Here is a 27,263-nt window from a genome sequence, read left to right on the forward strand (position 1 = left end):
CGGCCACTCGAAGGGACGTAGCTATGCGGTAGAATGAGATAGCAATATCACTTGCTCCCTCTAACGCATAAATGGGTCCCTTGGAGTGGCCGGCGTTGGTCCGTCGTGTAGAGGAGCCATATGGCTGTGTGCAATGCACGCGCCGCAAATAGTGCAATCGATGCGCCGCCGCCGCGACGGGCCAGGAATAGCCGCGGACGCCGCCGCCGGGGCCGCGGGGCCCGCGGGGGGGGCCCCGGCGACCCGGCGCGGCGCGGCGGGCGGTGTAAAACTACCAGCAACATTACATAATTTAAATAATAGTTTTATGAAAAAAACGGGGGGAGGCATTTGTCCAGCTCCAGCTGTGGGACACCAAAGGCTCTCAATAATTAATTATAATGGTTCAAATAAAAAATTGCTTCTGCAATCGCACCTTTCATATTTTGTGTATTTTGTCTGAAATTTGGCAGTTGACCGGAAATGGTCTTTTTTAAAAAAAAAAACAAACTTCTATCGTATCTTCAGAAGGATCTCAACTTGTTTTTCTAATAGAAATATGCTTCCTTATCTCGTTGCATTAATAGAGTCTGGCTAGCCAAATGTTGACAAATATTTCCTTGTATCACCAATTGTCTATGCTTTTAAAAAAAGTTAAAAGTCTGTTGTCAATTTATGTCATTCGTTCAAATTGTTCGCGGTTTATTAGGCGTTTATTTAAAATAATACTTAAATAATATTAATAATGACTATACCAAGTGTGGTCCGCAAACTATTATTTAAGCTCGTAAATAATTACGACAATGTGCGAAGTTGACGTGAAGCGTTTTATAACGAAAAACTGCAATGTTTACAAGTCGTAAACAATTTAGAAGGTTGGTGCTCTATTCATATTTTGATACTTCAAGTACTAGTTCTAACATTTTTCTATAACTGATTATAAGTATGTACGTGAATTTATTAATACCTGAATCTCATAAACAGGACAAGTGTGTAAAAAACCGGGCAAGTGCGAGTCGGACTCGCGCACGAAGGGTTCCGTACCATAATGAAAAAAAAACAAAAACAAAAAAAAGCAAAAAAAAACGGTCACCCATCCAAGTACTGACCCCTCCCGACGTTGCTTAACTTTGGTCAAAAATCACGTTTGTTGTATGGGAGCCCCATTTAAATCTTTATTTTATTCTGTTTTTAGTATTTGTTGTTATAGCGGCAACAGAAATACATCATCTGTGAAAATTTCAACTGTCTAGCTATCACGGTTCGTGAGATACAGCCTGGTGACGGACGGACGGACGGACGGACGGACAGCGAAGTCTTAGTAATAGGGTCCCGTTTTACCCTTTGGGTACGGAACCCTAAAAAACGGATAAACTAGAAGTTCTGGAAAATATTAATAAAATCAAGACGTTGGAACGTAAACTTATGCGTTTGTCGTTGACTGTACTTTTTATAGTGGTAGAAATGATGTGAGCTGACTCTGAGTGCACGTCAACGTATATTTAACTTATTTCCTTAGGTACCTTACGTGTGCACAGGAAATCAAAAATATTTTCAAGTATCAAAACTATGTATAATTCCTATTACACACAGTGTGACCACCCCAAGATTTTTTAATTTCCCGCCAAACCTTTGGGTAATATTTCAATAGCCAGACTCTAATTTTATGTTTTAAACACATGGACATCATCATCATCGTCTAAAAGTTAGGAGCATCAAATTAAATTGTATTGGTAAAGTTCCAAGTAACAACAAAACTCTGAACCATTGGTCGACGTAACCTCGCTGCAATAAGTTTTGAGCATAATAATATTATTATTACTGTCAGTTTCATGCCAAGTGCTAAGTCTTGTACCTATAGTGCCTTTAGGGATACCTACCTACGTCATGTGTTCTTACTGCCAAGTTTGTGCAAGGTTGGCGTGGGATACCTACCTACGTCATGCGTTCTTACTGCCAAGTTTGTGCAAGGTTGGCGTGGGATACCTACCTACGTCATGCGTTCTTTCCACTTTTTTACTAGCATTTCGCTTCTGTATAATGGCTCCTCTACAGGATGGGCCAACGCCGGCCACTCCAAGGGACGCAGCCATGCACTATCACTTGCTCCCTCTAACGCATAAATGCGTCCCTTGGAGTGGCCGGCGTTGGCCCACCGTGAAGAGGAGCCATGAGGGTCGTAGTTCTAGCCTAACCTAACCCACTCCTCAGTTCGAACCTAATCAAACCCACTTTTCAAGTAGCATTTCGTTTCTGTAAGGCTCGCAGTTCTAACCTAACCTAATCCTTGTTCGGTTCTGTGAGGATCGCAGTTCAAACCTAACCTAACCCAAACCAAAAATCACTATGTGTATGCCTTTAAGATTTGAGGAGTTCCCTCGATTCCTCATGGATCCCATCATCAGAACTGGATTTTGACAAAAACGGGACCAATCTATATGCATATACATTCAATCAAAAAAAGAATTTTCAAAATCGGTCCAGTAATGACGGAGTTATGGAGTAACAAACATAAAAAAAAATAAAAAATAAAATAAAAAAATAAATAAAAAAAAACATACAACCGAATTGAGAACCTCCTTCTTTGAGATTTGGAAGTCGGTTAAAAAGGAGGTAAAAACAGTACTTTCTAGTAGCATTTCGTGTCCGTAAGGGTCGTAGTTCTAGCCTAACCTAACCCACTTCTCTGATAGCAGTTCGGTTCTGTGAGGATCGCAGTTCGAGCCTAATCGAACCCATTTTTCTAGTAGCATTTCGTTTCTGTAAGGCTCGCAGTTCTAACCAAACCTAACCCACTTTTGTTCGGTTCTGTGAGGATCGCAGTTCAAACCTAACCTAACCCACTTAATGGCGCATGCGGTGCGGTGTACGGGGGTTTGAGCGGGAGGGGTTTGGCATCATCATACTTTATACCTACATTTTATGGTAGGTAATCATAGCGGTGTATTTAGTTTAGGTATCATAGGGGTTTTCCGGGTCAAGGTCCGGGTCTCTGAGTCAGAGTCCGGGTCCGAGTCCCGGTCCAAGTCCGGGTCCGGGTCCGAGTCCGGGTCCGAGTCCGGGTCCGAGTCCGGGTCCGAGTCCGGGTCCGAGTCCGAGTCCGAGTCCGAGTCCGGGTCCGAACCGGATCCGGGTATGAGTCCGGGTCCCAGTCCAAGTCAAAATCGAAATTCGAAATCACCAAACATGTACTATGCGTCGTTGAAGAGTTCTGTTCTGATCATCATCAGCAGTTCCACTTCATCAAATGCGACAGTTTTTAATGTAAATGCTTGATTTTATGATGAAAATACAAAAAATTCTATACGTATGCCTTTAAGATTTGAGGAGTTCCCTCGATTCCTTATGGATCCCATCATCAGAACTCGAGCTTGACAGAAATGTGGCTTAAAAACTAAACTTGCTTAACAAACATAACGAAGAGGACAAATCGCCGAACGTGAACTATGCGTCGTTGAAGAGTTCCGTTCTGATCATCATCAGCAGTTCCACTTCATCAAATGCGACAGTTTTTAATGAAAATGCTTGATTTTCTGATGAAAATACAAAAATCTCTATACGCATGCCTTTAAAATTTGAGGAGTTCCCTCGATTTCTCATGGATCCCATCATCAGAACTCAAGCTTGATAAAATTGTGGCTTAAAAACTTAACTTTAACGAAGAGGACAAATCGCCAAAGGTGAACTATGCGTCGTTGAAGAGTTCCGTTCTGATCATCATCAGCAGTTCCACTTCATCAAATATCACGTTTTTGAATGTATATGCTTGATTTGTTGATAAAAACACAAAAATCACCATATGTATGCCTTTAAGATTTGAGGAGTTCCGTCGATTCCTCATGGATCCCATCATCAGAACTGGATTTTGACAAAAACGGGACCAATCTGTATGCATATACATACAATCAAAAAAATAATTTTCAAAATCGGTCCAGTAATGACGGAGATATATAGTCACAAACATAAAAAAAAAAAAAAAACACAACCGAATTGATAACCTCCTCCTTTGGGATTTGGAATTCGGTTAAAAATAGTTCTAAAGCACTAAGCTGCAACAGTTGATGGGAAGCTCTAAGTGCTGGTACACAGTGTATTGGCTTCTCTACACGATGGGCCAACGTCGGCCACTCGAAGGGACGTAGCTATGCGGTAGAATGAGATAGCAATATCACTTGCTCCCTCTAACGCATAAATGGGTCCCTTGGAGTGGCCGGCGTTGGTCCGTCGTGTAGAGGAGCCATATGGCTGTGTGCAATGCACGCGCCGCAAATAGTGCAATCGATGCGCCGCCGCCGCGACGGGCCAGGAATAGCCGCGGACGCCGCCGCCGGGGCCGCGGGGCCCGCGGGGGGGGCCCCGGCGACCCGGCGCGGCGCGGCGGGCGGTGTAAAACTACCAGCAACATTACATAATTTAAATAATAGTTTTATGAAAAAAACGGGGGGAGGCATTTGTCCAGCTCCAGCTGTGGGACACCAAAGGCTCTCAATAATTAATTATAATGGTTCAAATAAAAAATTGCTTCTGCAATCGCACCTTTCATATTTTGTGTATTTTGTCTGAAATTTGGCAGTTGACCGGAAATGGTCTTTTTTAAAAAAAAAAACAAACTTCTATCGTATCTTCAGAAGGATCTCAACTTGTTTTTCTAATAGAAATATGCTTCCTTATCTCGTTGCATTAATAGAGTCTGGCTAGCCAAATGTTGACAAATATTTCCTTGTATCACCAATTGTCTATGCTTTTAAAAAAAGTTAAAAGTCTGTTGTCAATTTATGTCATTCGTTCAAATTGTTCGCGGTTTATTAGGCGTTTATTTAAAATAATACTTAAATAATATTAATAATGACTATACCAAGTGTGGTCCGCAAACTATTATTTAAGCTCGTAAATAATTACGACAATGTGCGAAGTTGACGTGAAGCGTTTTATAACGAAAAACTGCAATGTTTACAAGTCGTAAACAATTTAGAAGGTTGGTGCTCTATTCATATTTTGATACTTCAAGTACTAGTTCTAACATTTTTCTATAACTGATTATAAGTATGTACGTGAATTTATTAATACCTGAATCTCATAAACAGGACAAGTGTGTAAAAAACCGGGCAAGTGCGAGTCGGACTCGCGCACGAAGGGTTCCGTACCATAATGAAAAAAAAACAAAAACAAAAAAAAGCAAAAAAAAACGGTCACCCATCCAAGTACTGACCCCTCCCGACGTTGCTTAACTTTGGTCAAAAATCACGTTTGTTGTATGGGAGCCCCATTTAAATCTTTATTTTATTCTGTTTTTAGTATTTGTTGTTATAGCGGCAACAGAAATACATCATCTGTGAAAATTTCAACTGTCTAGCTATCACGGTTCGTGAGATACAGCCTGGTGACGGACGGACGGACGGACGGACGGACAGCGAAGTCTTAGTAATAGGGTCCCGTTTTACCCTTTGGGTACGGAACCCTAAAAAACGGATAAACTAGAAGTTCTGGAAAATATTAATAAAATCAAGACGTTGGAACGTAAACTTATGCGTTTGTCGTTGACTGTACTTTTTATAGTGGTAGAAATGATGTGAGCTGACTCTGAGTGCACGTCAACGTATATTTAACTTATTTCCTTAGGTACCTTACGTGTGCACAGGAAATCAAAAATATTTTCAAGTATCAAAACTATGTATAATTCCTATTACACACAGTGTGACCACCCCAAGATTTTTTAATTTCCCGCCAAACCTTTGGGTAATATTTCAATAGCCAGACTCTAATTTTATGTTTTAAACACATGGACATCATCATCATCGTCTAAAAGTTAGGAGCATCAAATTAAATTGTATTGGTAAAGTTCCAAGTAACAACAAAACTCTGAACCATTGGTCGACGTAACCTCGCTGCAATAAGTTTTGAGCATAATAATATTATTATTACTGTCAGTTTCATGCCAAGTGCTAAGTCTTGTACCTATAGTGCCTTTAGGGATACCTACCTACGTCATGTGTTCTTACTGCCAAGTTTGTGCAAGGTTGGCGTGGGATACCTACCTACGTCATGCGTTCTTACTGCCAAGTTTGTGCAAGGTTGGCGTGGGATACCTACCTACGTCATGCGTTCTTACTGCCAAGTTTGTGCAAGGTTGGCGTGGGATACCTACCTACGTCATGCGTTCTTACTGCCAAGTTTGTGCAAGGTTGGCGTGGGATACCTACCTACGTCATGCGTCCTTACTGCCAAGTTTGTGCAAGGTTGGCGTGGGATACCTACCTACGTCATGCGTTCTTACTGCCAAGTTTGTGCAAGGTTGGCGTGGGATACCTACCTACGTCATGCGTTCTTACTGCCAAGTTTGTGCAAGGTTGGCGTGGGATACCTACCTACGTCATGCGTTCTTACTGCCAAGTTTGTGCAAGGTTGGCGTGGGATACCTACCTACGTCATGCGTTCTTACTGCCAAGTTTGTGCAAGGTTGGCGTGGTCAGAGTCTAACTGCGCCCACGGTGCGTCTACTGAAGTTAAATTTTTGGTGCAAATTATTTTTATAAGTAAAGTTATTTTCGAATGGAAAATAAGACTTCACCCATTTTGTACCAACATCGACTACTCGGTGTAGTATATCAGGACGCGCCGCCCCGGCCAGCGCCGAAAGAAACTTTTTGATTGCCTTTAAGCCGCTAGCTCGGAGATTGGTTTCAGAGCGCCGCCACTGTGTTTATTGCATTTATTCATTGGTGTGGATACGATACTGCTAAGTATTCCTTGCGGGTCGGAGCGAGCGAGCGGCATTCAGATTTTTAAAATATGCTGTTGTATGATATTGATATAATGATGATAGCTTCTATAGAGGGTATACCCTAAAACTTCAAAAGCGGCGTTAAAGTCGTTTAATACACTCTTACTCTCAACCCCGTAAAATCCTTTCCTTGTGGAACTTTTCACCATCAGAAGAGAGCTGAGTAATAAATTAAAAGTGTAAAAATTCACGTGTGACACGAACTCACGACTCTGGATCACTAGCTCATGCTCTGCCAACTGGAACAATACATTACTTTACGGAGGTCCTACATCCAATGGTTGAGAGTCGTCGTATTGCGTATTTAAGGAACAAGAGGTCGATTTATAATGTAACAATATGTTATGGGTCTGAACTAGTTTTGATTCGACCTTGACGATCGTCTTGGTGATTAGCGTGCATCTCACGCACGACATTCATTTCATTTTGCATGAACCAATCAGCCTGAGCGACCAAGGTCGTATCAAAATAAGGTTCAAACCGTAACAAAGTGATGAATCCGAACGGGCTCCGGGTCGGTCACATGTATTAAGGTATCATCTAAGGTAAGGTAAGGTAAGGTAAGGTAAGGTAAGGTATTCATCTGTTGTGGGCGCGATGCGCAATGTCATATCAATAACATGTTTTTCCGTTAGAATGGCGTTCGGGAGTGGAGCCGCCACTCGCTGAAAACAAACTGCTCTGGCTGATTCACGGTGGCTGCCGTTCGGAACTCTCGTTGCTCCAATGGGTGAATAACTGTTTCCTTTATTTAGAAACCTCTTTAAAGTTTCAATTGCTTGATCGACCAGATAGTAACTATACTCGTAGTACCTAAATCTATCCGCTTTTAAGTTCCCTTAGGTGCATTACCTCTGGCTCAATCCGCATATCACGTTATGCTGCCACGAGCCCCTATACGACCCAACTACAGGGTGGTTGTGGACAGCCCGTATTTATACAAGTGACTCTTGCAAACGGGCCATCAGTAACATTCCACGTTATCTAATAATGTTCTCATCACACTGTGATCGAAATAGATCCTATTTCATGCACATGTACTAAAGGATAAATTCCTATATTGTTCCCGCGAAATACTATAATGTATTGACTATTTTTGCCTTTTTGCTACCTTTTCACTAAATGGGAATGAAAGGAGACATGCAGGGATCAACCAATTAGGATTGTTCATTTTTTTTAGACCCCCATTTTTATTTTATTTTCGGAAAATATAGGTTAATTTAAGATACTAATTTGAATGATTTAGTAATTCGTGGCTCGGTTGAACATTTATAATTTATTGAAAATATGAGATACGACTTTTCGTAAATTACATGTCGTCGGCTGATTAGGATAATGCACAAGCAACAACAAGCATTTAAAAAAATAGTTGTCATTGTCAATTGATTGTAATGTCACCTGTCGACAATGTCAGTGTCACGAGTTTCTATAAATAACAATCGTCTGGAATGGCAAACTCGTTTATTTTGAATCATTAATTTCAAAATACCTACGCTATAAATTTGAGAAAGCTGATTCCAGAAATCTGCCTAAGTTATATAATATAACTTAGTTTTATTGGAGTATGTATCCATATAGCATCCAACTCCAACCATAACTTGGCTGAAATCAAGGGAGCAAAAATACAAATGTAAGTTACCTACATCATATATATTTTAACTGATTAGATTTGTAAGAAGATTGGATTCATAAAATCGTTACAAGCGTCCATTGCTAAAGGTAGCTTAGCACCCAGTGGGTGCTTTCTACCGGCTTGTCACCATTGTTTGGATATTGTACTACTTATACTACTATATTAGGAACATGCCAATTTTGCTAATTATATCCTATTATTTCAGGTCATCGTGATTCCTATTTAGATACAGCTGGTAACTGCACTTGGGCCCAGAACAAAGTTGAGCATTTTGTATTGAAACGAACGTCATATTAATTATTAATCGTCGTAATACTTTACGACCGTAAATAATGCCTGGGAACAGAGTAAATAACAAACCATACACTTCTCTTCTGGATGGTCACCAAGAAGCCATCATTGTCAGATGCTCGTGCAGAACATGATAAACATACATTTAATGTAAAGTTACTATTTTTTTTGGAAACATATATAACATATTTCCCAAATTAATAAAAAAGTAGGTAAACAAAAACATGTTTTATTATTCACAACTCTTTATTAAGTCTTGTCCACCATGATATCAGCAGCTTGAACTGCAACATGTACCTGGAAATTAGAAATTATATCTTTTTAAAGCAGTTTCAGGCTGAATTTTGAATATGGCTATGTATTCTTGTATATTCCTTCTTTCTAGTAGGCACCATCTCTGTTTAATGGTTTGCCTTTAGATACTCTGGCTACATTACCACAGAAAATAAATAGATACCACGACCCTACCAATAAAGTGAGCTTTTAAATACTTAATTGTAGTAAATTAATATTAATTTTATACTTACATCGACGTGATTCTCACAGCAATACTGTGTGTAACACGTGAAGTAGGTAGGTATTCCAAGTTTAATTCACGGCACCATCTTTCACGTCGTAGGTCTTCGTGGATTCGAACTATTATTTTTGTGAATCATTCCCACACGTAGGAACAAGGTTTTTGATATATTATTAAGCAATGAAATCTACTGTTTAGGCATTAATTATAAATCAAATTGTAAAAACAAGCGCAGCGGTTTAACTGAAAATTTTTGTTATGACAATCGATGACAATGATAACTTTGACAATACGTGAGTGATGGATTTATTTACTATGGTTCGATAACTTTTATTATGCAATGACTTTACATTCAGCCCAGGAGAAGGTCAAACTAAGGTCATAAGGATATTTGTTGAAATATCTTCAATCCTCAATTATTATATCGCAGCAAATGTCGGAAACTGTTTAAAAACCTTATATCTCGAAATGGTTTTCGAAATAGAACATTTGAAAAAAAATGAACAATCCTAATTGCATTGGCTGTCTTCTCCGTTTCGCTGGATTACGAGTACAACAAATGCTATTGGCTGATTTTCATCTCTTCTTCTCCGACTCGGTGAAAAGGTAACTTTTTTTTTTTATTAAATACAGCAACTATCCTTACAGGTAACCCTAATACAATAGTGCCTTAAATTAAATAATTCTTATTACTACTTAACTAAATACTTTAAATTAAAAATTCAATATATTACAGTTTCTTATACAACAAATACACAATAAAGTCAATTTAAATTTCAATATTTCATTACAATTTCAATCCATTACATTCCATAACACATGGAAGTTTGGATTGGAGTTAAAAACCTGATTCTAAAAGGGATATCTGAATACTTAGAGAGTAGGTAAAGTATAATGGTGCTTCAGTGGCTTAGTGGAAAAATAGAACTGTACTTACTGCAGTTGACTAATGATATCGCAGTGGCCACGTATATAGGTGCCCTAACAAAGACTCCAGAAAATACCGGTCTAGTGTTGTTTAATTTCATCGTAGAAACAAAGAAAATAATGCAGGTTCCGGGTTTAATTACCTGCGGGACAGTCGCCTTAATTTGCTCGCGGAAAAAGAAGCCGCGGGGCAATTAAGCCGGTATTGCTGTGTGTGTGTTGGTGCCTATGTATGTCCTGGAGCCTGGAGTGTCCTTCCATAGCTAGCCGATAGAAAAGGCCAACATTCGAGAGAGCCAGTATAAGTGCTCTTTCCGTTTGGTAACTATCTATAATCGTAGTTTTTAATCCTTTCATTGGCAACGGGACACAGGAGGTAATTAATTCTATCTTCGACCGTCTTTTTAGCTAAAACAAAATCATTACCGCTGTAGAAGTATAAAGCTTCGAGTAGCTTTAATCTCACCACCACACACACCACTTTTTTGCTTTTGGTTAAGGGTCTCGTAGCCAAAATAGCAAAAACAGAGTCCGTATAGTTTCATGTCCGTCTGTTACAGCCAAAAATTTCAGTATTAATCAACGTGTGGCACATCACATCATTCGAAAGGCCTTTAACAACAAAACAACACTAAATACCATTTTTTTATTAAGTGTACCTTACCTATACTTTTGAAGATAATCACTCCGAAAGTCCAAAAAATTGTGCTCTCACTCTAAACTTCCAACCCGGGACCTAAAAAAAAAGAAAGAAAATAAAGTTTACCTAATAAAAACTCCTCGAGATAACGTAACATTAGTTCGCTAGGTCGCTCGGCTATCAACTGGCAAAAGGGGGAACCCCGCTCGAGCTGCCCGCGTGCGGTATCATTATGCAGACAATTACTCGCGCAATCACGCGAGGCCTCTTGGGGCCCATGAAGCCCAGCGACGCCTGGCCAGCGAGTTCTCACCGCGTCTCCCTTTAGGCCTTTACCACCAATGGCACTAGGGGTTTGTCGACTTGATAATTAACAGTAAAGCACAAAGTCCTGAGTGAGTGAATTATTGCTCTAAAATGATCTGACTGACGCTAACGTTGGTGGGAAAAGTTTGCCTCGCTTTGTTGACATGAGCTTTATCAGCTACGCTACGTTTAGAAATCTGTCGAACAATAAATTATTAGCATTTTATTGCGCTTTGCACCGCACCGCACCGTACCGTAGGTAGGGTAGGGTTGCTTTATGTAGATAAAGCAATTGAAATCATACCATTGTTATATTTAATATGCTGAAAATGCCTTCTGAGCGGAGCTAGTTGCGTCGCATTACTGATATTTTTCGCTAGGAAAAGCGCAATTAAGTAAATATAAACCAGCTTTAAAATGAACGCCGCTCCGCCAGTGTGTTGACGCTCATATCTATTCACATGTGTTGAGGAGTGCGGGTAAAGCTTGCAAGCCGGATTTAACTAGTAGGTTTCGGACCCGAGGGTCGTCCCACTGTGAAAATCGAAATTTCTTTATCTAAATCGAAATTTATTTATCTACTCTAATAGTAGGCAGACTACGATTTTAGATGTTGGCGGTAGAACCTCTGATCTTTTTTGCAATTTTAATGCAGATTGTCGAAGCAACCCAGTGGAGGCACGTATTGTCCCCGCGACACGAACCCCCTTGCCGTCGCCGTCTGCGCTGCAATCCATTTTCGATTATTTTCAGCACGAGACTTCAATCAACATTCAGGCAAGCACCACCACTCGCCAGGAGCCTCTTGAATTTATTACATGTGTACCTACTATGGTCTACAGACACTGGGAACTGACATTTTATCTGGTACACACTGCTGGAAAAGTGCACATCCAGATATCCACTTTATAAATGACTTCTGAAACTCGCTGTATATACATGGACAAATCGGCTAGAGATCTGCATTTTGCACCAAACACGTTTATTGTCTTCAGAGTTGTATACCTATATTTATATCGGATCGACAAAGCGTCGGTGATACCTACCGATGCTACTGCTGCAACCGCTTACGATCAGCCAAGCCATACGATTGTTTGCTACCAACCGACAAAAGAACCGGTGCACGAGATTAAAACGTATTTGATTTAGATTTGATTCCCTGCAGACACAAGAGTCGACACAAGCAGTCGTGTCGGCAATAATCGGGCGAGCATTAATCACGCCACCCCCGCGCCCGCTCCGCCCTCCACCCCGCGCTCGTCACACGAACGGGGCGGCAGTGACGAATCGAGATATCACAATATCGCGATACGTCACTAATCAATCACGAGAAATTATTTCAGTTTTACAGATAGATACCTAACATAAACGGACTCATAGGCCCACGACCCACGAGACGCGGCGGCGCCCGTGACGCCTTAATACGATTACCTACTGCATGTCTACGCTTAACGAGTTTGCAGGTATTCACTGTACTCACTTCATTGTACATACCTCTTAATTGATAGATAGCCATTTTTGATTTTACAGTAAAACCATGAGGACGAAAATTGTAGGAAATTTGATTCTCTACAAGTTAGTCCAATCCGAAAAACCGACCCTACCCGTGAATAATCAGTTCTTGTATTTTTTTTTCGTACGTCCCTCGGGGGGGGGGGGTTTACTGGGAGTGTAAATTCAAAAAGTAGACTGACTGAAAAAGTGGCCATTTTTGATTTTACAGTAAAACCGTGAGGACAAAAATTGTAGAAAATTTGATTCTCTACAATCGGATAGGATCGATAGTTTGGAAATTTAATTTGAAAAAAGCGACAAATTCAAAATATTTTCAGCATCTCGTTTATTTTCAACTTTACGACATAAATGAAGAGGACTAAACTTGTAGAGAATCAAATTGTGAACAATTTTGGTTCCCACCTTTTTTCCCCCAAAATCGATATTTAAAAATTAAACCTGAAAAACGCGACAAATTCATAATATTATCATTATCTCCTATGTTCCACGCTTTACGGCATAAATGAAGGGAAACTAATCAAATTTTCTAAAATTTTTGTCCTAACGGTTTTACTGTAAGATCAAAAATGGCCGAGTTATTCAAGAAAAACCGTTTTTAGAATATACATAGGGCCCTGATTCAGTCTACTTTTTGAATTTACACTCCCAGAGACCCCCCCGAGGGACGTACGAAAAAAAAATCCAAGAACTGATTATTCACGGGTAGGGTCGGTTTTTTGGATATAATGACTGGACTAACTTGTAGAGAATCAAATTTCACACAATTTTTGTCCTCACGGTTTTACTGTAAAATCAAAAATGGCCGAGTTATTCAAGAAAAACCGTTTTTTTGGAAAAAAACCATTTTCGAATATACGCAGGAGCCTGATTCAGTTTACTTTTTAACCGACTTCCAAATCCCAAAGGAGGAGGTTATCAATTTGGTTGTATGTTTTTATTTTTATTATTTTTTTATTTTTTATGTTTGTTACTCCATATCTCCGTCATTACTGGACCGATTTTGAAAATTATTTTTTTGATTGAATGTATATGCATACAGATTGGTCCCGTTTCTGTCAAAACCCAGTTCTGATGATGGGTTCCATGAGGAATCGAGGGAACTCCTCAAATTTTAAAGGCACACATATAGTGATTTTTGGGTTTTTATCATCAAATCAAGCATATACATCCAAAAGAGTGACATTTGATGAAGTGGAACTGCTGATGATGATCAGAATGGAACTCCTCAACGACGCATAGTTCACGGTTGGCGATTTGTCCTCTTCGTTATGTTTGTTAAGCAAGTTCAGTTTTTAATGCACATTTTTGTCAAGCTCGAGTTCTGATGATGGGATCCATGAGGAATCGAGAGAACTCCTCAAATCTTAAAGGCATGCGTATAGAGATTTTTGTATTTACATCAGAAAATTAAGCATTTTCATTAAAAACTGTCGCATTTGATGAAGTGGAACTGCTGATGATGATCAGAACAGAACTCTTCAACGACGCATAGTTCACGTTTGGCGATTTTTCCTCTTCGTTATGTTTGTTAAGCAAGTTAAGTTTTTAAGCCACATTTTTGTCAAGCTCGAGTTTTGATGATGGGATCCATAAGGAATCGAGGGAACTCCTCAAATATTAAAGGCATACGCATAGATTTTTTTGTATTTTCATCATAAAATCAAGCATTTACATTAAAAACTGTCGCATTTGATGAAATGGAACTGCTGATGATGACCAGAATAGAACTCTTCAACAACGCATAGTACACATTTGGTGATTACGAATTTCGATTTTGACTTGGACTGGGTCCCGGACTCGGACCCAGAACCGGACTCATACCCGGATCCGGTTCGGACCCGGACCCGGACCTGGACTCGAACCCGGGCTCGGACCCGGACTCGGACCCGGACTCGGACCCGGACTCGGACCCAGAACCGGACTCATACCCGGATCCGGTTCGGACCCGGACCCGGACCTGGACTCGAACCCGGGCTCGGACCCGGACTCGGACCCGGACTCGGACCCGGACCTTGACCCGGAAAACCACTAGGATACCTTATCTAAATAAACCACTATGATTACCTACCATAAAATGTGTAAGTATATAAGTATGATGATGCCAATCTTACTAGCCCCTCCCGCTTAAACCCCCGTACACCGCACCGCATGGGCCGTTAAGTGGGTTAGGTTAGGTTTGAACTGCGATCCTCACAGAACTGAACTGCTATCAGAGAAGTGGGTTAGGTTAGGCTAGAACTACGACCCTTACAGAAGCGAAATGCTAGTAGAAAAGTGGGTGGTTTTACCTCCTTTTCTACATAGTGTACCATCTACAATAATCTTTCACCGGCCCCCATAGAAGTCGGTTTTTTTTTCTTAAAAATTATTTTGGATATAATGACTGTACTAAGACTTTTGTCTTTGCAATGAGGTTTACGAATACCCAGATATTTACGACGAAAGTGGACGACCGACCCGTACCCACCTTTCCACACAAACGTAGTTTCCGTGTTTTCTCTCTGGATATTACAATTTTTGAAAACAATTTGACAATTTGATTCAACCTCAGCTATAATGCCGTTTACATACTAACAGTAGACGACAGTACGAACATCCAGAGCAAAAGTTTAACCCTCTTATTCATAAACGTTTACTAAAGTTGACAAGCCGATAATAATCGTTTGTCCCTTTGGATCACAGAACACTTGTATGATAATACCAAAACGTCAAATAGGGACAAACGATTATATCGGCTTGTCAACTTTAGTAAACGTTTATGAATAAGGGGGTTAGTCTTCGCCTGTGAAGCGAGCCGCGCCTGCTTTTCAATTACAAGTTACAACAGGGCTCCTCTGATAGACGGAGAGTTGGCCCTGGAAAAGTACCTATACAGTTTATAGAACACCTAAAACCCTGTAGTTAGTTTTCTTTGCAGCATAGTGGTGTAGTGTGAACTAATTTAACCGAGGGCGAAGTCATTGCTTTGTATGTGCCCCATCGAAGAGGCATGCTATCTGAACCCTTAAGGGGGGGAATTGGGGGGGGAGAAAGTTTGTATGGAATAAAAATAAAAACAACAAATTTGTACCAAAAAAGGGCAAAAACGCATAGAAAAATTGTTAAAACATTCATCATCATCATCATCAATCATTTCAGCCTATATACGTCCCACTGCTGAGCACAGGCCTCCTCTCATGCGCGAGAGGGCTTGGGCTATAGTCCCCACGCTAGCCCAATGCGGATTGGGGACTTCACATACACCTTTGAATTTCTTCGCAGATGTATGCAGGTTTCCTCACGATGTTAAAACATTATATTTAAACTTTTAAAATGCCAAATTCAGTGTTTTAATAAAACATTTTTAATCTTTGACTTTCAGTTTATTCAGTTTATTTATTGCATCCATGGTTACATTTGGGCATAGTTCCATTTGTATGGAAAACGTTACCGCCACGCGCTATAAATTATTTTTTTCTACGAAAAAATGTATGAATGCCTACTATAAAGTGATATTTTTCTGAATAAATAATACATGGGCTACATTGTCCAGTTTTTTATTTAGTGCAAATCGCCACACTGTCATTGTAACATCCAAAATTGTCACAAAAAATTTCATAACATTGTAATTTTTTGTACAAAAAATGTTTTTTATTTTTATTGGAAGGTATAATAATTATTCGATAATGAATTCCCCGTCCCTAAATTATACGAAAATGATATATAACTTGCCTTAATTGCTAAGGTTAGGAAGGAATATAGCATAGATTGGACCTAGGGAGCCGACCCTTTCACCCCCCCTTTTTCCCCAAAATGCATGCATGGTACGATCTCCCGGCTACGGGGCCAGATCAACTTTGTTTGACCTAAGAAAGAATCGTGCCAAGCGGCATCGCCTGAGATGAAAGGGCATGCTGTTCCATACATTTGTGTTCCTTACTAAACCTACTATATATAGCTCTTAGACTAATCATCTGTGTCTTGCGACGCGACGACGCGGGCGGGTAGGGAGTGTCGCGGTGCTGGTTATTTCATGAGGCAATCTCGCAAAACTACGTAACTAAAATATGTTCCTGAAAGACTTTCTCGCCAGGAACATAAGCAATAAATTGTTTCGCGCGACAAAGGGATATAAATATGTAGAAAAGGAAAAGTAAAGCGTGTCATACTCGTGTCGTGTGTACGCGCCCGCCTGATGGAAGTATTCATTTCCATTTACGTTCCACGTCCGCTGAAGGAACATCTTTTCAATTTAAACTTGTAGAATTCCTTTGTAACAGCGTGATGTTTTGAAGCGCTTTCCTTTTATTAGGTGGAGGGCATCGGGGAGAGGTGGAAGTGGAGGGGGGGTGGTCGTTGCAGGATAATAAAAAGCGGATTCACAAAACTCGCCACCCGCATTGCCGCTCGGACTTCTGATTTCATACAGCGCATTGTTATACGAATTTCAGGGTCAAGTTATGTTAAGGAAAAGTTCACGTAAGAGTGCACAACGTTTTATAAAGAATACAATTGGATCGTGACTACAGCAGCGGGTAGTCTGCGATATCCTTGTCCATTTCCTTGATAAACTGCGTTGTAGTCATTTGTTTTGGGGATACGAACGATCTAGCTGTCACTCATTTTATAATGGAGATTGACCGTAACGTCGGATGTTTTCTGCTGTTCCAATATTTTCACAAACTTTTGTTTGTGAAAATAGTCGATAGCTTACTCGCCTTTGGTGGGACTAGTGCCTAAATGCGATAGTAGAACAACTTTACTGGCGGTCGCGGACACCACAACGGGGAGTCAATGTTAGTACGAACTAAGCGGATTAATCGGACCGTGTACACTACAAACAAAACCTCAACAGTGGTCATTATTAAACCTTATCCCGTTGCATTAAGATCCACGAGTGACACAAATAAAATGAATGGAATGGACTGTGTGTGGACCTAAACAAAGCGCCGGTCAGAGCCGAGATTGTATTTAGTCCGTGCGACAATAAAAGGCTTAGGTACAACGTACTAGATAGTCACACTGCATTTAACTTTTCATATCAGCATTCTGTACAAAAATACAAAGAGGAGATTAAGTATATTGAATTTAGTTTTGAGAATTGGATTATGCTACTTACAATTGTGACTTTCCTAGACTACTAATGCGGTGCTACGCGCCATATATTATACCTTTACCCATGGAACGAAACATTTGCACTAAAATTGATTAACAAGCGGAGACTTGTTATTAATTTAACAAGAATAGATAGATACTCGTAGGCTATCGTTATTTGTCCAATTTACTGAAGCAAAGCAAATTAAATGCAAGGCAATGAGTAAAACCACTAGGTACATAATTGTTTAAACAACCTTGAAAGTCCTCTTCTTTCCAGCGAGAAATATTACACTTTATTACTAACAACTACTTAGAATATGATATTCCTAAGACCTACGCTATTATCACACGCTACGACGACGCTATCAAAAAGCGTATTTCTTAGATGTCTCTGAGGCCGGCCGCGGCCGAAGGCTGTTCATCAATTGTGTAAAGGTTTTCGCATTATAATACAGCGGCGTCTCGTAATCGGCGGTTTGATTGACGACCTCCCCCCCTCCTCCCTCCCCCCTCCTCAAGCCCTCACACGAGGGGAGCTAGGCGCGTAATGGGAAAATAATTTTTGCACAATGACCGTTAGATTCCTACTTTTTGTGTCAGTTATTAAAAGCCATGAGCGATGGCCCGCGCCGCGTCCGACAGAAACAATTAAGATTTCAATATCGCGATATTTAAAATCGCTTTACGATATTGACGGCCGATTGGTCGCGGCGATGGGACTGACAGGTCCAATTAAATCCTTATTCTAGAATGAATATTCATGGAGAACGCGCGCGCGTGCCTCCGCGTGCGCGTGGCTCCCGCCGTAAACCGTGGGATCAGTAATTGATTCGCCGGAGATTAACCTCGGCTAATCGGCTTACCTTCACAATATTCTAAATGGTTTCTGTAATCGATAAAGCCGATACTAATTAATGTACCGATCCAATCGTGGAAAAATCTTTGTTCCGATATTGTTTTGTGCCGTTACGTGCACAGTTTCGAGAGACTCGATTGTTTTCATATTTTCAAGTTATTAAATTGAGTAGAAAGGAAACGAATTGAAAGAGAAATAAAAGCAATAACCGACCGAACTGACAATATCCGAAAATAGCGTCGAGGGAGTCCGGGGTGAACCGCAGCGATAAAAGTTATAATCGTGGTGGTGGAAATGTCGTCGAAGGTGGCGCACAATCATTTTAGTATCTAGGTATATCCGCTTCATTATGTATGGTTGCTTAGGACAATCAGTAGCGGTAACTGCGGGTTTAAAAAAACAAGTAGGTACGAGCGAAATGCACGAGCCACTGACATTGCTTACCTTATATGCCTATATATGCTGGGCGGGGTGGAACGTGGCCGGTCTGTATGACATACTGCCCGATTTGAACTATAAGATACGTCAATTAATAGATCTAGAAATGATATGGATTACATGTGTCAGTGTCCAAAGTTGCGTTTTTGTTTGAGTTTAACGTCAACTACTGTGGAACACATATATACAGGCTGAAACAATGCCACTAACGGAACACACGGCTCACACGCAATTAGTTTACAGAGCTAAGCAGTCCCTACGCTACAAACGAGAGCCGCATATCTAATACATATCGTTTCGAGATCTATTAACTGACGTATCTTACTCGTAAAATTTGAATCGGACTGATACTCGAATTTGTACTCATTCTGTAGCGGCGAGTAGGTAGGTACAGAAGCGCAGGCGTCAAGTGACAATGTCCTCGAGTGGCCAGTTAATGCGTGAGTTCTCGACAGCCGTCGAGAGGGAGCTCATTATCTTCGAGAGCTAATCAATTCGGAGCGTATCAGGCGACCCGTCTGCGGACACATACATCACCGAGTTTAAGCTTAAGGGCGTTTGGCCACCAGTTCAATTTATATCAATTACTCTTACGGGTTTCGTAAAGCCTGAAGGGTGAATAGTCAACTAAGGTAAGTACTTATGTTACTTAGGTACGTATATTATAGTTAAGTATAGTAGGTACATAGTTGCTCCTTAAAATTAATAGGGCGGACATCATGTAAATTCGATCGTTGTCTCAGGTGTCAGGTGTTTTCAATTTGAAATCAGGTGTTTTCAATTTTAAAGTAAAAAAGCGGGAAGACTAATAGGCTAATTCGAACGTACACTGATATCAGAATTACAACTGTAGGTAAGGACAAGGTTAAAAGGCTGGCCCAGCAACAACAGTGGCGATTACTCCACCGACAAGAGCATAGCTCTTAAATATTGATCATGATGATGATGAAATACCTAAAATACACAGCACAATTTTTTTGGGTATTAGTAGATATATATTTAAAGAGTAAATTACGAATGACAATGTTATTAATAGTATGTACTTCGAATTTTAGGAGTGTATATAACCTACCTACCTACCTACCTACCTACCTACCTACCTATACCTACGTTAGAATTGGCCTGTATGTATGCCACGAACACAGATCTACTAATACAATGCAGCAATTTTTTTTGTTTGTGTTTAGGTCTTTGTATTTTAGTAACCGTCCTAGTTTTAAATTTCTTTGTGGCTAGTTGTAGCGCGTGAGCCTAACCCAATCAGCGTTAACGAGCGGTCGCGCCATTATGGGAATCGAGTGGCCTTCCCCCCCCCTAGCCCCTTCCACCACTAATCACCACACTCGCTGTCCACACTATCCGTGTCAGATCTCGAACCCCTATGCGATCTGGGAATATTATAGCGTATTTCTTCATTTCACCGACTTGCGGACTTGATTTGTCATTTGTATCTAATTTACCCTAAATACAAATGTAGTGTTTAAAATAGTGTATTTAAATAGATGGGCCCTCCAACATATCCTTCAGGACTTTTGTTGTGGTCAGCAACGTGACTACGTTCAGCGTGTCAACGTGATAGAGACCGAGGTAGGACCTTTGGGTTGATATATTAAAGAGGGCCTGCCAAGGATAATATATCTAGTAATACAGGCATTTATTTATCATCATTTCTTGATTTGAGAGTCAACAAATACTTACATCAACGAGCTTATGTGGTCGCAGCGCTCAGTCATGTGGAAACAAGGACGCAGAAAATACAGAACTCTTTACCAGATTTCATCCGCATCGGTTCAGCGGTTTAAGCGTGAAGAGGTAACAGACAGACAATTGCTTTCGGTTTATTACGTACATAAGATATAGAGTAAGCGATCTGGCCGCGTAGCCAAGATGACGATCGCTTACGCTCCGTAGCGATCGAAACGCAACTGTCACTGTCGCACTAATATGGAAGAGTGATAGAGAGACATAGTGCTTTTCGTTGTCGAAGCGATAGCGATTGTAACCTTGGCTAGGCCGGCTGACCCGTATTCGTAACATACCAACCAAACAACCAAATTGGTCAGGAGTCGTTCTGGCCTGCCAATAGCAAAGCTAAGAAAGCTTCAAGAATTGCAGAATGTCGGCGTTCGGTATAAATCAATGATACACCGCAGCGTCGGAATAACAAAGTATCTTGGAAACTTTTATTCTTTGCTCAATGTTCCGTTAAATTTCATTTTCCATTATGAAATTCAGCTCGCAGACATGGTTTTTATGCGATATTAACTGAAGAGCAGACGGGTTAATTTAAAACTTACAACTTAATAACATAACTACATAATTATTAGTACCTACCTAGTTGTTTTCATTATTTAAGCGATCGCAACCGTCTAAGATACAAGAGTAGTTTGTTTCATACCTTTGGACTTCGATAAAACGGTGGGTACATATTCCATTTTATTCCAAAGCAGATGGGTTAAAATGTTAAGGGACTGGGCTGTTGACTGGTTCCTCTTGACAGAAGCACCACCTTAATACTAAGGCCAAAAGCACTCATTAGAAAGATGGTGGATATCGATAAGATTAGAGAGAAGCTTACTCCAATATAAGTTATATAAGCCTAGACCATACAACATAGGAACAATGAAACCGTAACCTATCTCCCGACTTTGTTATGGTTTTGAACTGGTTTCGATACGACCTTGGCGATCGTCTTGGTGATTGGCGTCCATCTGACGCACGACTTTCACTTCATTTCGCATTCACCAATCCGCGTGAGCGATCTTCGAGATCGAGGGCGAAAGGGATCTAAGGTTTAAGGGATGGGACACACGGGCTGATAATGGAAGAACGCTTAAAAAGTCAGTTTCGAGTAAATCAAGGCTATTAAGCTCACAAGGGTCCCGCCATTGCTATGTGCAGCACGACTCGTCGTTCGGTTAAGCGGTGGCTCTGATGGCCCGTTACGAGTTTAATTATAAATCATAATGGCTTCGACACCACACGACCTCTGTCACTTAACATTCCGCACCCGGACGACATTTGTTTGAGCCGCAATTCGTTGGGGCCACAAGTCATTTTCATTTAAATAGCCGCTGCGTCGAGCATTGATTGGTTGCGTCCCTACAGGCTCAGGAACGCGCCGGGTGACTCATAAAATGGCACGAGTAGAAAAGTGGACACACTATGTATTTATAATGAAATATAGTGCAAGTAGTTATTTACAAACTTGGAGCTATTGTTGACCAAATACTTATTAGATACGCTTCAAAAATTAAGTATGACGGTTTATTAAGTAATGACTGCCAGTTATGTTACTGGAACAGGGTTAGGTTCACCCGCCTGAAAATTTCGCCTTGATACAGTTACCTGCAATAACTAATATAAGAATTGCACAGGGAAACTAAGTAAACAAAAAGATCTGACACATCTTAGAGGTTTTTCGCGTTTTATTTACGCGCTTCGTTGTTCACGACATGGTTTTCGATGACGATAAAAGGCGTGTACCATCCATACTGCATACGTTGTCTCTCTGTCCTGGCCATGGCCGTCCCGTCCCGACCCACATGGCGAGTAATGAGCGCTAAACCGTGCCAACTCCAATTCCGGCGCCTTTCGGTTTCCAATTTATGTCACTTCTTTTTAATTACAACTGCCGCCGGCCTTCTATTTCCGTCTCGAGTGCAATCTGGTAAATTGCATCTAGTATCAAATTATCACACACGAGCGAGTCGAGAATAGTTATGTACTTACAAGTACCTATTTGTACAACTAGGGATCTTCGATATTTCTTCGAGTTCCGAAATAGGTATATGATTTTTTTGGAATTTTAAAAGAAGCCTTGAAGACGTTTCACATCTTGAAGTGACCTCACTCAAGGGAATTTTGCTCACGTTCGCATAAAAATTGAATGATGCTTACAGTTAAACACGCTCTTGTTCGCGCTGCTATGGTGACCAATTTAGTAAGAACCACTAAAGTTTCTTCGTTTTATGAAGACAGTTTAAGTGGGTATTACGTCACTCGCCGGCGCTATCTTGCACATTAATAGCGGAGGTATAGAAGCGGTTTTCTTTCTCGCATATCAGGTGTATGAGACAATAGCAGGGCGATAAATTGTGTAAAGATATCGCGTGTGTATCGCTCGTTTATTCGCGGCGCGTGAATCGGCGTGTGGTGGAGATGCATATTAGATGAGGCAGAACTTAATGGAATACCGCTGACAGCCGAAGGCACGGCCGATAAGCTGCGCTGCGCCGTATCGACTTCCTGAACTAAAGAGGCTTTGCAGCAGCAACTTTATGCTTAAATTCAGTTAGCCGAATATTAGGATAAGGATGAGTTCTATCTGCGTGTTAGATGTTCATTGTTATCGCTTTAAATAAGTTACTTATTTCCCCTAGAAACAATTTTACAGTTAGAAATGTGTAGTTGGTTCTTACAGTATTTTATTGCTATTTTTTGGCAACTCTTTTACCTTTAATTGTTCTTTTTGTGGTACCTACCTACAAAGTTAGTTAACTTAGTGTCCCTAACTATTTTTAACCAGAAGACCTCTAACGACCTTGATACACATTGATTGCATTCGGTCAACTGTTACTTCAGTGATAATGTGATTGCTCGGTAATATTGTATAAGCTGAACAAACACGACTGGAAACGGCATGGATTAAGCATGCATGAGGTAGAGGCTGGGAATAATTGAGCAGACGAGACGAGAGTGAGCGCTGCGTCTGTGACGCGACGCGAATTGTTGTGGCAAGGGAGCAGGGGTTTAAGATTACATAACAGATTGACTATATAATATCTCACCACAACACCATATTATAATATCACACTATAACAAGCCCGTGGTGGATTATTTTATTGCTACCTAGTTTGTCTAAAGGTGACATCGGGATGGTTCTTGAAACCGCACTGCTGTTTCAGCGCTAATGCTGCAGCAATGACGTATGTGGCGTCACTTTCGTTGATAAATTGCGTTACTGTCGCGATTAGAAACGCTCAATCTGTCACTCATTGTATCCATGACCTATTGGGATGTCAATTTTTTCGACTATAGGAACCCTTTGGGGAATGTAGATATTAATGTTTTTCCCTCAACTTTCCTGACGACGTCTTATGAAATGACTTAATATTGCCTACCTCTCCGTTGGTATGGCATAGGCCAAGCGCTGATAGACGCTGTTGTGCTGACCGTCACTCACGTCGGGTGCAGCACGCGGCTTACATCATCCTTAAAAGATCCGGGAAGTGTTTATATCGTCCTTCAGACTGTGAGCAAACGAAGCTAGTGATGAATAATAGAGCAAGCGTGGAGGGCGTTAAATTTATAAGGGTTAACATGAAATATGCGCGATTAGCCCGAGTTCTGTACGAGTAGTGCTGCGCTCGCGTACGCACCACTAGGAATATTTCCAGAATTATTAGGTATATTCCGAAGAACTACAAGAAACGTTTTTAGGGTCAATTTTTGAAGAGGGGTGGGAGGGTGGGTGGTGGGTGGGGAGGGTGTTTTAGACATTTGTATGGCAATTTTTTATTTTTGAAAAATATGATTTATAATCATCGTTTTAGGAAGGGTTCTTAACAACAAAAAATATACTGTAGGAGGCACCTCTGTAATTTTTATAGTTAGCTAGATATGGACGTTTAAAGATCGACATTTGTATGACACTATTTAGCCATTTGTAAGGCGCTTTTGACATGTATACGGCATTTTTTCGACATTATATGGCAGTATCAACATGTATATGCCACTATTTATTATTTTTGTTGCATTTATAAGACCCTGACGACATATGTATAACACCTTCTCGACATCTGTATGGCACTATGTCGACATTTGTATGCCACAATCGACATTTATACGGTCAAAATAGCCGTATAAATGTCGCCATACAAATGTTGCGACATGTCGCCAATAATATTTTTAGCGATATTTCCTACACAATACAACAGATTCACTTATTTATTTTACTATGTATTTTAACACTATATTTGCAACTATTATTATAAAAGAAATATTTTTATTCCAACTACGTACCAACGTATTCAGCGTCCATACAAATGTCGTTGTAGTCGTACCAAAATATATCGAAAGAGATTTTTATCTGTTTTTAAATAAATTAAACTGTTTCCGGGTTTACATTTGATGTCAATCGATGCCCAACTAACCGCACTATTGCGTTGTAAATTTAATCTAACCGTTATTCAATAGACAAAGAAGATTATAGAGGGTATATTTAAGTCATAACAAAACAGGTGCCGCGCGGGACAGCGATAAAAAGGCTTCCCTTGTTTTATTAAATAACGCATTAATTTATCAATATGATCAAATCAATTCTCTAGAAAATGTTCTTTATAGAAATACAAAGTTGTTTATAATACGTTGCCTACATCCAAAGTTATGATTTTTTTTTATTGCGCGATGCCGCCACTGGGACACGCGAAAAACGGCAAATTTCGCCGTTTTTGGAACTTCAAATGCGATTTTGTCAGGACCAAATAATATTTTTGGTACAGTTGTGCATGATTTTTAAAGCTTATAATACACTGAATGAAAATATATACATACCCAGTCTTTTAGTCCTATGGACTTCGAGTTTTAGCCGTGGGACAGCAAAAAATGCCTATTTGAAAATTGACCCTTTAACAATAATTTCTACAAAAGTTGAAGAAAAAAACAATCACAATAATTTAATCTGCTAATTTTTTGAATTTATTTTAATAGTAATGTGTAACTACACAGTACTAAACAAAAAATCATAATTTGTCATCATTTTCCTGACTTAGTAAGGTTGTACGTGTTACAAGAAATATTCTCGTCAAGGAAAGAAATATTTCCAAGGCTGGAAGGTCCGTAAGCCGGGGCCGGCGACCGGGCTCGGTTCAGGCTTCTTCAAGGATCAACCGCGCCTATTTGCATTTCGTTTGGGCAAAACCAGCGAAAAGGACGGCTTACAGCGCACTGCCCGAAAACGTTAGAATAAATATTATTTGCGTATCCCAGCTCATATTTTTGGCCAGGCACGTGTAAGCCGAATTTCGATATATATGGTGATACGGTGATAGAAACGAAACTATTTAACGCAAGCCGTTTTATCTATGTATGTACCTAACCCTAAATCATTCGAGCTAAACTAAAACTCGGGTGATTTAACACAGGAGTATTCAGATTCAGAGACATGATGCCAGAATAATATCAATACTTAGCAGTGTTTTTAACAAGCTTTTATTAGGTCGACCTGTACGTAACTAACTATGTAATGGAATCTAAGGTAACTAATTTAACCATCTTCCAAGGATCATAGCGTCATGAAAATTGGCAGCTGTATGTAGTTCTGATGACAATACAATAATATGGTACTTTCGAACTGATCTGATGATGGAGACAGGAGGTGGCCATAGGAACTCTGTGATGAAACAACGCAACCTAATTGTGTTAGGGGTTTTTAGAATTGTCTCGATGATTATTAGATGTCTGTCGTAAGAAAAGTACAGTCAGCGATAAAAGCTTGTACCAAAAATGAAATTTTTGCCAAAAACTTATTATTATAAATCCTAGATACTTACTCAAATGATAGTTTCTAATCGTTCTGATTTTGATGAAAGATCGGTTCATAGAGTAAAGTAAGTATAATGATCGGTTGGTCAAAGAGTTGCAGTTGAAGTGATGTTTAATATCTGAGATCTAAAAAACAAGGTTTAAGTAGTGAAACTTCGTTTTACTACCCACCCTTGATGGTTATATTACTAATCATGAATATACAGTCTGGCAAAAAAGAGTAGAAATTAAAAAGTGGCAACACTGTAGTGTCGTCTCTTTCTCTTATATATATTGATTTGAAAGGGATGACACTACAGTGTTGCCACTTTTTAATTTCTACTCTTTTTTGCCAGGCTGTACAAACGCAGATATATTACTAAGCATGTTGGTATCTTAATCTAATAGTCAGAGTATTCTCCAGGTACAAACAAAATGTTTCATTTTCATAACTTCCACTAAATTGCTCCTCGCTAAAACAATTATTGTGAACTGACATCCAATATAATGTAACAAGCGGACATAATCTAAATGAGTAAATGGAATGTGGCGGAGTGCTGTCGGCGTCGGCGTCGGCGTTGCCGGCGGCGGCATAATTGCATCAGTCGGCGTCCGCGATCAGCTGTCGACAAGTCAATCACGACCCATTAGCACCAGCAGCACCCGTACGCGAGCTCAGAATACTACAATTCAATACCAATATCGGCATGATCAATTCGATTTGAAAATCAATACGCACTGAAAACGCGTCGCGTCCCCCAACTTAGAACTTGGAATTTG

This window comes from Cydia fagiglandana, chromosome 5, assembly GCF_963556715.1.
Source record: "Cydia fagiglandana chromosome 5, ilCydFagi1.1, whole genome shotgun sequence".
In the NCBI taxonomy this organism is placed as follows: Eukaryota; Metazoa; Arthropoda; class Insecta; order Lepidoptera; family Tortricidae; genus Cydia; species Cydia fagiglandana.